Below are 12,994 nucleotides of genomic sequence, written 5' to 3' on the forward strand. Positions count from 1 at the left end.
TGCAGACCACACAGTCTCTGCTGCAACCACTCGGTTCTGCTGACAAAAGCAGCCACAGAGACTACATACACGAATGCGCAGACTCAATCTCCGGTAGGGGGCGTGCAGGAGGCAGTCCATCAATGATTCTCTCTCATCATTGATGTTTCTATCTCTCTCTCCTTCTCCCTTCCTCTCTGAAATCAATAAAAATATACTTTAAAAAAGCCAAAAACATTTAAAATGTTAATGTTTTTGTGACTTATTGGCAAGTACATTTTATAAGCACTCTGCTAACCAGATATACCTTATAAGTAAGAGGTGATGACTCAAGGTTCCTAATCATTTTTACTAAAGAGTAGAAAACAAAATCACCAACTTATCTAATACACTACACACACACACACACACACACACACACACACACACACACATAGTTTGTTTCATTTTGTTTTATTATTTTTTTAATCATCATCCAAGAATATTTTTCCATTGATTTTTAGAGAGAGTGGGAGAGGGAAAGTCAGAGAGAAATATCAATGTGAGAGACACACATTAATTGGTTGCCTCCTGCACGTGTCCTGACCAGGGCCCCATCCAGGGAGGAGCCTGCAACCGAGGTATGTAAGTGCCCTTGACTGGAATCGAACCTGGGACCCTTCAGTCCGTAGGCCGATGCTCTAGCAGTGGTGGGCAAACTTTTTGACTCGAGGGCCACAGTGGGTTCTTAAACTGGACCGGAGGGCGGAACAAAAGCATGGATGGAGTGTTTGTTTGAACTAATAGAAATTCAAAGTAAACATCATTACATAAAAGGGTACGGTCTTTTTTTTTTTTTTAGTTTTATTCATTTCAAATGGGCAGGATCCGGCCCTCGGGCCGTAGTTTGCCCACGGCTGCCTATCTACTGAGCCAAACAGGCTAGAGCCTATTTTGTTTTGTTTTAATCCTCACTTGAGGAGTAAGGATATTTTTTCCATTGATTTTTAGAGAGAGTGGAAGGGGAGGGGAGGAGAGAGAGAGAGAAAAGAGAGGCACACATGGATGTGAGAGAGACACATCGATTGGTTGCCTCCCACACTGGCCCTGATGCAGGATCGAATTGGCAACCCAGGTATGTGTCCTGACCAGGAATCAAACCTACAATCTTTTGGTGTATGAGATGATGCTCCAACCAACTGAGCCCCCTGCCCCCTGGCCAGGGCACACACTGATTTTTTTTTACCCCTCCCCACCACACCTCCACCTTTAATGGAGGGTGGGAGGGAAGGTGGAGGTATTTTAAAAGCATATTCACTGGGGGGATAAGGACACATATGTAATATCTTAAACAATAAAAAAAAAGTAAAAGTGAAAAATAAAAAAAGCATATTCATTTCTTCATAAACCATATTTCATGTATTCCTTTGTTTTTTCAATTTTGATTCAGTCAATAAATATTTGATTCATTGACTGAATTAATGTTTGTTTGTTTTTTTATATTTTTAAAAATTGATTTCAAAAAGGAAGGGAGAGGGAGAGAGATAGAAACATCAATGATGAGAGAGAATCATCAGTTGGCTGGCTGCCTTCTGCATGCCCCACACTAGAGATCAACCCGGGCATGTGCCCTGACTGTGACTTCCTAGTTCATAGGTCGACACTCAACCACTGAGCCACACCAGCTGGGCAATGTTCACGTTTTTAATAAATTGTTTTACATTTGGTTTGTTCACATTGGGATCCAAATAAGGTCCACATTTCTTTATATACTTTCCAACAAGTATTTTTATTATTAGTTAAGCCAGGATTCAGGATCCTAGCCTGGGAAGTACCCAGGTCCCCCTTCACCTCCCTGGGAGAAGGATGGAGGACAGAGGACAGGTGGGGTGCAGCCATTTCCAATCTCCCCAAGAAACGTGCCTTCTGCCTGGCAGTCATCCTAGGCCAAACCCAGGATATGGGGCAAAGGGGCTTGTACACACGCTGGTACCATTGGCACATGGAGACATCACCCCCTTTAGCAGTCACTGCCTTCTCACAGCGATGGAAGTCCACGTAGTTCTGCCAACAGTTCCTGGTCTGGTTCGGTTGGGGAAGCGGCTGTCAAAGGGGTGGCCTGGTAGCTCTTGATTCTGGTCTGGATGTCTTCTGCCCTGTGGCTGACACCTCAAGACGCCCCTGAAGCCGCTCGCAGGCCCACATTTCCCACTGCAGGGATGGACATGCCTCTCGGTCTCTGTGACCTGAACGTATGCTCTCCCCCCCTGCTTTGTTTTCTTGCCGTGAATTTGTTATGAAGGCTCTGAGGTGCTGGAAAACACTAGCTGGTAAGCTGTTTGACTAATGGAAATGCTTCCTTTATCTTTGAATCTTTTTCTTTGTTACTCAAAGTGTTGTATCACAAATCAGCGAGCTGGACAAGATGCCTAATGAGCCAATTAGTTAGGAGTCATCTTTATTGCGCAGGTTCAGAGCAGATTGCTTCTGTCAAATTCTGAACCCCACATACAGGAAGTTTCCCGTATTTATACTTTTTGAGCCTCTTTGTTTGCAGGTTTCACAAAGAACTCTGTGTGGGTTATTGGTTACAGACGGTTGTAACCTTGAATACATAATGAGTTAGTACTTGGAATTATTATCAGTATTAGTCTATTTTAGTCTATTACATTGGATGGCTAGCTTGCAAGGTCAGACAGTTAAGTTTATCTTTTTCTATTATTTGAACTAAAAACAAAGTCATTTTATAGAATAACAGACTGTCTTAAAGTGACAGAGTTTATTTATTTATTTTTTTTAAGAAATTCCTTTTTTTTTTTTATTGATTTTCTACAGAGAGGAAGGGAGAGGGATAGAGAGTTAGAAACATCGATGAGAGAGAAACATCGATCAGCCGCCTCCTGCACGCCCCCCACTGGGGATGTGCCCGCAACCAAGGTACATGCCCTTGACCGGAATCGAACCTGGGACCCTTGAGTCCGCAGGCTGACGCTCTATCCACTGAGCCAAACCGGTTCTGGCAAGTGACAGAGTTTATAATGACAGAGTTTACAGGACTAGGGACTATCTAACAACAGCAGAGAGTTCCAAACAGCAGTTTCATACAAGAAGGAGGTTACTATGCTTCAAAAGCAGTACCTGAGGCTCAATAAGTATTTATTATTGTTGTATTATAGTTACCTCTACAAAGTCTCATATTTTATTTGGATCCTCTGTAGAAGCATAGAAAAACGGAATGAACTACCTCGGGTTAGTACTAATCCAGGGTTGTTGGTACCAACTTGAAGGGCTAGCCCTCCTCTGGGAGCCATTCTTTTGCTTTTGAGCCGCGCTGTGGGAGGCATCCTAGAGCGCACATATGGACGACTAAGAGGTAAACCTGCATTCCTGCTGTTAAGAAGCTACAACAACTGGTTATAGGTAGATTGTGAGAAGAGGGAAAGGGACAGTTTCCCGATCCATGAGAATTTCAGTGTGTGAGGGAGGTGCCTGAGAAAGTCTTCCCTCTGGAGAAAGCAACGGAGAGACTGTAGCTAGAAGGCAGGGCCTTGCTGGAAACAGAGTTCCTGTGAGATCTCAGCTCCTGGAGCTGGGCCAACTCACTTTTTAAATTCGGATTTGCATGTAAATAGTGGGACAGGAGGCCCACCTTTACACCCTTGGCTGTAATAAAACTGAAGAGCAGTGGCTTCTCCTTTAAAATCCTGACACTGGTCCTGGCATCTTGCCTCAGGCCTCCACCCTTGATTCTCTTTTGGCGGTGGGTGGGGGGTCTCCCAGGGAAGAGTTAACCCGATTTTCCATGTTTCAAATAATAAGAATTTTGCTGACTTGCCTGGCTCCAGGGCACTTAGCTGCACACCTTCTTGACAGGCTGGCGCTCCCGCTTTCTTTCAGGAAGTGAATTTTTCCAGCTGTGAGAGCTGCCCTCTGACCCCGAGTTTAATGGGGAAGTGGAGTGGAGGAGTCTCTTCATTCTGGCTGGAAAGCTTATTGGCTCTGATGGTCCCAGGGCAGGAGAACCAGATGCCTTAACATCCTTTAAACCAAAAGTTATTGGGGCCTTTTTGTACTATACAATTTTGGGGAAGTATAGAAAAACTCGAAGAAATAAAAATTGCTTGTAATCCCACAATCTAGAAATAATTTGTTACTATCATTATCCCAGTTTCCTACTTCCCAAACAAAAATGGGAGTATGGGATGTTTTAAATGTTGTTGTTTTTTTTTAAACATGTTCTTATTGATTTTAAAGAGAGAAGGGAGAGGAAGAGAAAGAAACATTAATCAACCACTGGCATGTGCCCAGACCAGAAATCAAACCTGCCACCTTGCTACTTTCTTGTGTATGGAACGATGCTCCAACCAACTAAGCCACACCAGCCAGTGCTAGACTTTGCAATAATCTTGAATAAAGTCTTCCTAGCCATTTCAACAAATGTCAGAATAATTTTTCTTTAACATTTCTCACATCAGAACCATGGGATTTCTCGTTTGCCTAGCCTTTCAGTATTCCAGGCTAAGAACCTTTTTTTCTCCAATACTACTTTCTTTGCTGGCCTCTTGCCATTGGAAAGATAAAGTGAATTGTTTAAAGGCAAACCAGAATCGGCTTTGGGGTAGCTATTCTCAGGCTCTGGTTTTGCATCTCTCAGTACCTCATTGGATTCAATGACTATTTAGAATAGGTGCGGTTTCTGCTTTCTATCTTTGGGTGTGAAAGTGGAGCTGTAGAATCCTGAACCTGGAAGGGATCCTAAGACATCCTTCAGGTCAGCTGAGTATTTTTACTCTCATTTTCCAGAGGAAGCTACTGTGGTCCAGAGTCTTAGCGAAGTTAAAGCAGCTAGAATAAAGAAAGTAATGGTGGTTTTTTTAAAATGGCATTAAATGCCCCCACCTCCTTTTCTCTGCCCTTTGAAGTCAACACAGTTGCTTAGCAAAACTTCGCATTTTCCTTTGAGAAATAGAAACAAAAGTCTCCAAGGCTTTTTCCCCCCCTCTTTTTTTCTGGTAAAGGGAAGAATGGTGCTGTAGAAGTGGAAATTATCATAATAAAGAGACTCCAAATAGGAAATGCTTTCTAAATCTGCCTGAAGTGTCAAGGCTTGATTTTTCTGAGTTAAAAGCCTAGGAACTTCAGCCCCATGAACCTGGTGTGGAGAAAACTTTGAGGTGGTTAATCCAAATGTGACCCTCAGGATAACAGGTATGTTGTAAAGAGACTCCAGAGAAGTCACTGAATCCCAGACGCCCGGATGTGTGAGGCCTGGGTGTGCCTTGAGACTTTGCCCTGGGCATTAACTGTTGGACACCCAAGGTTTTCCTGTGATTTACCCTCAAACCAGAAATGTTTTTGCGTGTAGTGAGACCAGGCTAGTGAGCAAGCAGCAAGAGCACAGTTATCCTCGATCAAGCACGAGCTAAATTAGTTTTGATTTGATTTAGGTGGAATGAATTGATGGCCCAGACACTGGGCTACGTGCGGGGTCACAGAGATGAGTCAGGCAAGGGCCTGGCCCTCAAGAAATCTCAGGTTGCCTGATGAGACCAGTAACTAAATATTATAGCCCTTAACACAGGTGTTAACCATGTGCTCCAAGAACAGATGGAATCTTGCTGGATGTGTCACAGGTTTTATGAGCGGGGCTTTGTGGGATGGCACCTGGTAGAAGGAGGAAAAGGCCTTGCAGGCAGAGGGGATAGTGTGAGCAAAGGCATCTTCTTGGGCAGGTGTGTGATTCCGCGTTGCTGCAGCATAGCCCCTTGGTTGGGTTAAAGAAGGAGGGCAAGGATGGAAATGGAGGTGAAGCTAGAAAGACAGGCTGGAGTCAGGGTGGAAAGAGCTTTGAATGCTCTGCTTGGGACAGACATCAGGCAGATGTGAGCATCAAACGCTCTAGTTCACCTTCTATCGCAATTATAACGCAGTAGGTATGAAGTTGTTCTCTGTCAGGTCCAGGTTTCTAAATAAAATCAAATCAAACTCAATCCAGCCAGTGTGGCTCAGTGGTTGAGCGCCAACCCGTGAACCTGGAGATTACAGGTTCCATTCCCAGTCAGGGCACATGCCCTGGTTGGGGGCTCAATCCCCAGTAGGGGGCGTGCAGGAGGCAGCTGATCAATCCCTCTCTCTCTCATCATTGATGTTTCTATTTCTCTCTCCCTCTCCCTTCCTCTCTGAAATCAATAAAAATATTTTTTAAAAAAATCAAACCCCAGGTTCCATTTGCCAGAGTTGACCGAAGATTGAATCTTGACCATGTTTTGGGGAGTCTACTCCTTGGAGTTGTCAACAACAACAAACTGCTTCTGCTACATGGTATGCAGAAGGTGCCTGGCCTTTTCCTGGGAAGCTCATTATAGTTACGTTGGCTCTGCTGAAATCTTTATTTTTGTCCTCTTGACCAGACTTTAAGTGCCTTAACATCAAAGTCCACAAATAACATTTTGTTTGCCCATTCTACAGTGTTGGGCCTGAGCCTTGAACTTAAGGCAAATGAGATCAGAAGGATCAGGAGATCTCGCTGAGGTGGAGGAGAGGGATGGGGACCCTCCTGTAAACCCACCTATTCCTCAAGAGTACTCTGTCCCCTAAGCTCAAGAAGTCTTGAGGACAGCTTTCTCCAGGAAAATGCACCTTCTAGGTCTTTAAGAGCAAGACCCTGTGGAGAGGTGAAATACCCGCACCCCAGCCTTGTTCCAATGACTTTCAGTTCCCGTTTAATGTGTCAAGAAGCAGCAGCTGATTCAGCTAGATGATGTTCCCTAACCTCCTGACCAGCAGCTGAGATGGGAAAAGCAGGAAACGGGGATACTCAGCTGCCACACAGGACTGATGTCGAGGGCTGCTCCTCCACCTCCACTGTTTACCAAGCTCCGAAGCGCTGTGTTGGTGTAAGGGCCATGCTGCTTCAGAGACCCTTTCACTGTTGTTCTCAAGGCCGACCCCTTGGTCTGGTCTCCACAAGCATCAGCAAGTATTCCTCCATAAGGGCTACTCTTGGGAAAGGTGCCTCCTACTAGTGCCACTCCTCCGTTCAACGAAAGGCACTAGCTTCCCATTCCCTCCGCTTTAGGGCAAGCCATGTTCATCTTCCTCAACGGTCCCAAAGCCAAAAGCTCTGTGTCCTGTCCCAGGAAAGGCCACTGTACTTTTGAAGTCAACAGCAAGTTGGATGAGCTAAATACATCTTCACAAAAATGTGATGATGGGAGAGGCATTGTATGTGCCTTAACAGTTACTTTCCTAAAGTGGGCTTATCTGGGCAGGAATTCCAGGCTTATAAGGTGGACAAGAAAAGGATCCTCTGGAAATAGGAGAGGAGAAAAGTGAAGTAAATTGTTAGCAATTATTTACTCCTGATGGAATAAAATTAACAGTGGTTACATTTTCCATTTGTCATAGTGACCAGAGATAATCTTTTAATGTCCTGATATAAATTTCTGGAAGTATTTTTTGAAAAAGTATTTATATATGGTAATTAGTGCACAGTGAAAAAAAAGCTTCCCTTACCCTGTTCCTCTCTCTAGAGCTAACCATTGTTATCACCAACTTAAAAAAAAAAGTTTGATGAGAGAGAGAGAGAGAGAGAGAGAGAGAGAAAAGGAGAGGGAGAGAGAGAGAAACATCCTTGGCTGCCTCCTGCAGGCCTCCCATTGGGGATTGAGCCTGGACACCCCCCCAACCAGGAATTAAACCAGGGACCTCTTCGTGCCTGGGACGATGCTTAACTGAGCCATATCGGCCAGGGCATCAGCAGCTTGTAATGTATTTCCTAGAGATTTCCCAGATACACATGCATATATGTGCCCATTTTTTCTTTTTTAACAGTAGCTGGTCTAGCATACTAGACCTACTATTCTATTTACTTTTCTTTTTTACTAAAATTTATCTGGGATATTGTCTTATATAAGCATATAAAGTTCTATCCATCTTTTTAAAAATATGTTTTTATTGATTTTAGAGAGACAGGAAGGGAGAGGGAGAGAGAGATAGAAACATTGATGAGAGAGAAACATCATCGATTAATGATTTTAGAGAGACAGGAAGGGAGAGGGAGATAGAGAGATAGAAACATTGATGAAAGAGAAACATCATCTATCGGCTGTTTCCTGCACACCCCTAACTGGGAATCCAGCTGCAACTCAGTCATGTGCCCTGACAGGGAATCGAACTGGTGACATCCTGGGTTGATGCTCAACCACTGAACCACACTGGCCGGGCTCTATGCATCTTTTTAATGACTGCCTAGCATGCAGCTTAGATTTGTATATAGTGTTAGAGTTACGTTGTCCTTTCTCAGGCATAGAGTCCACTGAAAATGTAAAATTTAAAAAATCCCTCTATCCTGAGAATTTTTAGTTTATTTTGATTACTCTGTGCCTTTTAAGTGGAGAATGAATGTTTCTGGTCTGGTCTGCAGGGACCACAAGATGGAAGGCTTTTGAGAAGTTCCATTTCTCTAGTTTTGCCATATGATACAGGCCATAGTTGGAGGCTATAGTTTTCTTTCTTTCTTTCTTTCTTTCTTTCTTTCTTTCTTTCTTTCTTTCTTTCTTTCTTTCTTCCTTCCTTCCTTCCTTCCTTCCTTCCTTCCTTCCTTCCTTCCTTCCTTCCTTCCTTCCTTCCTTCCTTCCTTCCTTCCTTCCTTCCTTCCTTCCTTCCTTCTGTCTTCCTTTCTTTTTTTCTTTTTGTTAATCCTCACTTGAGAGTATTTTTCCACTTATTTTTAGAGAGAGTGGAAGAGAGGCAGAGAGATACAGAGAGAGAAACATCAAACATTGATGTGAGAGAGACACATTGATTGGTTGCCTCCCGCACACACCCCAACTCAGGGCTGGGGATAGAGTCTGCAGCAGAGGTACGTGCCCTTGTCTGGAATCAAACCCGGGACCCTTCAGTCCTTCGGCCCGTGCTCTATCCACTGAGACAAATTGACAAGGGTTGCTCTTCCTTTTCTTTTTAAAGTTGTACATTTTATTTTTATTTTTTAAATTATTTTACTGCTTTTTTTTACAGAGAGGAGGGGAGAGAGATAGAGAGTTAGAAACATCGATGAGAGAGAAACATCGATCAGCTGCCTCCTTCACATCTCCCACTGGGGATGTGCCCGCAACCAAGGTCCATGCCCTTGACCGGAATTGAACCTGGAACCCTTCAGTCCACAGGCCGACGCTCTATCCACTGAGCCAAACCGGCTACGGCTTTAAGTTGTACATTTTAAAAATATATATATTTTATTGATTTTTTACATTGATCAGAGAGACACATTGATCAGCTGCTTCCTGCACACCTCCTACCCGGGATATGCCTTGATGGGAATCGAACCTGGGACCTTTCAGTCCGCAGGCTGATCCTCTATCCACTGAGCCAAACCGGTTAGGGCTAAGTTGCACATTTTAAAATTGATTTGAGAGAGAGGGAGAGAAGAAAAGAGGGAAAGAGAGAGAGGCAGCGACTTGTTGTCCTTTCACCTATTTATGCATTCATTGGTTGCTTCTTTATATGTGCCCTGACCAGAGATCAAACCCACAACCTTGATGTGTCAGGATAATGCTCTAACCAACTGAGCTACCTGGCCAGGGCCTGTAGTTTTAACATTTAAGATATGTTCATGCCCTAACCGGTTTGGCTCAGTGGAGAGCATCAGCCTGCGGACTGAAGGGTCCTGGGTTCGATTCCAGTCAAGGGCATGTACCTTGGTTGCAGGCACATCCCCAGTGGGGGGTGTGCAGGAGGCAGCTGATCGATGTTTCTAACTCTCTATCCCTCTGCCTTCCTCTCTGTAAAAAATCAATAAAATATATTTTAAAAAAAAGATATGTTCCATTTTGTAGGAGTTTGAGAAATGTGGGGGTTGGGAAAACTAATGGCTGTACAGTTTAACATTTTTCTCTTTACATTCTTTCTCCTTCTTTGTCAATTGGACTAGCGTAAATAAAATAAGGGACATTTCGCACCTCTGAAACCTCTATCTCATAATACCAGGCCATGAGATTTCACATCTGGGTCTACCTCGGGGCATCCTCGCAGCCACAGGCCCTGCTAATAAGGGCCTGGTTGTGCATTTCCAGTTCAAATTCTTGGAAGAGAGAATCAAGCTCAGGACAAACTTTCACATCAGATACAAATCCAATGAGTCAGAATGAAGGCCGTCTGGCTTCCCCCTCAGCCAGGCGTGTGGGCAAGGAGCCACTGGGATCTCCACTCACCATCTACGAGCTTCGTCCTCGGGACAAGCGGCCGCAACTTTCTAAACTTTTGTTTTTCTCGTGGAAGATGGGGCTTGATCATATTCCTCCTTTCAGAGAGTTAATTTTGAGAATGAAATTGGATCACACGTGTAAAAAAAACCCTCTGTGCAGTTCCAGGCACAGAGGAAGCTGTGAGTAAATGGGAATCATCATCGCCATGATTATGATGGAAAAGGCCCGGTCCTGGATGCTAGATCTACGGAGTTCAAAGTCATAGTGCCCCATGGTGACACAGAACTCGGGGGAGGAACTTTGTTCTCCCTGTGGCTGCACAGATAAAGAAGTTTACTTCATTTGGACTCTCAGCTGTCTTCATCCATCCATCCATCCTAGAGTCAGAATTCAGATGGGAGAGTGTTGTCTCAAGCTTGTACGCTAATTAGAACTGAAAATTTAGTCATAGGGAACCCTGACTTGGCAGTGGTCTGACTCCATTTCTTACTATATCTGTGACTGGGAAACACATCTTAACCTAACCGAGCTGTAGTTTCCTTATCTGTAACATAGGCATGCGAATAGCAATTAATGCAGAGCTGTGACCTTAATGCCCCAATATAGAGTGTTCAATAAGTGCGAGTGATTGCTATGTAATATCATCATCCATCATTTATTCTGATAGTTACTAGGGACAGTTATAGATGGTCCCGGTAGTTGTTACCGATGATGGGTGAAGTGAGGGAGTGGGGAGTCTGGAATGAGGCCCAGGTCTTGCCAAGCACTTCTGTTCCCTCTTACACTGCCCATTTCTAGTGGTAGTAATGCCCTTCCCCTCCTTTTGTTGTAATGTGCCCCGCGAATCACACAAGGACGCCTCAAGAAGTCGAATTAAGGAGTCACATTTATTTCGAAGCCGGGACTACGAGGGGGCAATGCTCTCCAAATCTCGTAGTGATAAGATGGCCGCAACACCAGATGTATATAGGCAAAAATCACAAAGGTATTGATTACATCTCGGGGTTTGGAATGAAGAGCCTGGTTTGCAAAAAAGCAGTTTGTTACAGAAGCCGATTAGTTATCCACCAAGATTAATTATAGTTTCGAGTCTTGGGACCACTGAGTCAATGGAAACACATTATCTGGAGCCACTGAGGCAATTTAGAGCCACTGAGGCAATTTAGAGTCCTGGTCTCCAGGTACAGAGGAATGTGTTTTCTAAAACCAGTATGATCACAACCAATGGGGTATTCAAATTACAATCAATGAGGTATTCAATGGAATGGGATGATTTATATAGTTCAGAAAATCAAAATAACTTTTCTATTGTTTTAGTAAGCAAATAATGACAGAAGCCAAGTCAGCAGGGTTAAAATATTAAACGGCAATTCCCACCCAACCATTGTTGCCACCATGCTTCACTTTCCCATTCCTTCATGGGGGAGCCCTCACCCAGTGCCTCGGTCCTCGGCATCTGCATTGTCCCTCCTTCCTGGGAGGCAATGGCTACTGTTCTATGACAGATCACCAGTTCCTTCTCCCGTTACACTGGGGGCAAGTCGGAGTCTCAGTCCTGTCCTATCCCCAGACCCAACCCAGGGCTGAATCCCACGGATTTCATCACTGCGCAGTGCAACTGGGGCGGCACCTCTGGGACACTCTACTTCTCTTATCACTTCAATGTCCCAGGGGCGGGGCCAGATCCCAGAACCTCAGAAAGTCACGGGTGAAAAAGTCCTGAGAGTCCCAACTCTTTTTTAATTTTTAATTTTTTTTTTGTCTGTCCTCTTCACACTTTAATAGGCTGCTACCAGCCAGCATCCATCCATAGCCCATCTAGGCTCCAAAACCCAGTTCCAAGTTCACCTTTTCCAGGAAGCCTTCCCCAACCTTCCCCAACGGGCTGTCCCCTCTTTTGAGAACCTCTCTACAGGGCCACCATTCACTGAGTGTTCCCTGGGTGCTGGGTACACTGCTGAATGCTTTATATATTGTGTAATATTCCAATAACCTAAGGAGCCACATACCCTGATAATATCCATTCTTCACATGAACAGTGGAGCTGAGAGAAGCAAAATCACAGAGCAAATAAGTTGTCTGCTGTCCTACTCACCTGGCACTGAGCCATCTTTTTATTACTTTCTTTTGATTTTCTTTCTTTCTTTTTCTTCTTTAATGTACTTCACTTTTTTTTTTCTTTTCAGTCATTGGGTCAACGGGGATATTCACTAGATCATAGTGTGGTGGCTGCTCTGCTCTGAAATCTGTCTTTTTGTCCTCTTGACCAGACTTTAAATGCCTTAACATCAAAGTCCACAAATAACATTTTGTTTGCCCATTCTACAGTGTTGGGCCTGAGCCTTGAACTTAAGGCAAATGAGATCAGAAGGATCAGGAGATCTCGCTGAGGTGGAGGAGAGGGATGGGGGCCCTCCTGTAAACCCACCTATTCCTCAAGAGTACTCTGTCCCCTAAGCTCAAGAAGTCTTGAGGACAGCTTTCTCCAGGAAAATGCACCTTCTAGGTCTTTAAGAGCAAGACCCTGTGGAGAGGTGAAATACCCGCACCCCAGCCTTGTTCCAAAGAGATGTGCAGAGTGGGAAGGAAGGGACAACGACTTTCGGTTCCCGTTAATGTGTCTAGAATCAGCAGCTGATTCAGCTAGATAATGTCACCTTTCTCCATTTCCCGCACGGACACAATGGCCGCCGGCGCCCCGCACAAAGACCGGGTGAGGGTGAGGGCGAGGCGCCGGGCCTCTCCGGTCAGGGAGCAGGGTCGAGGCCTGCTCGAGGACCCGACAGCTGAGACCACGTTTTCCCGGAGCCAGGCTCCCCGCGGCTTCC

The 12,994-nt window shown here is 44.6% G+C and overlaps 1 pseudogene; it reads right to left on the reverse strand.

Annotated features, from left to right (window-relative positions):
* Positions 1-1,777: 1,777 nt before the first annotated feature.
* LOC102241998 lies at positions 1,778-6,865 on the reverse strand (annotated as a pseudogene).
* Between the last annotated feature and the right edge of the window lie 6,129 nt (positions 6,866-12,994).

Source organism: Myotis brandtii, unplaced genomic scaffold, assembly GCF_000412655.1.
Source record: "Myotis brandtii unplaced genomic scaffold, ASM41265v1 scaffold499, whole genome shotgun sequence".
Taxonomy (NCBI): Eukaryota; Metazoa; Chordata; class Mammalia; order Chiroptera; family Vespertilionidae; genus Myotis; species Myotis brandtii.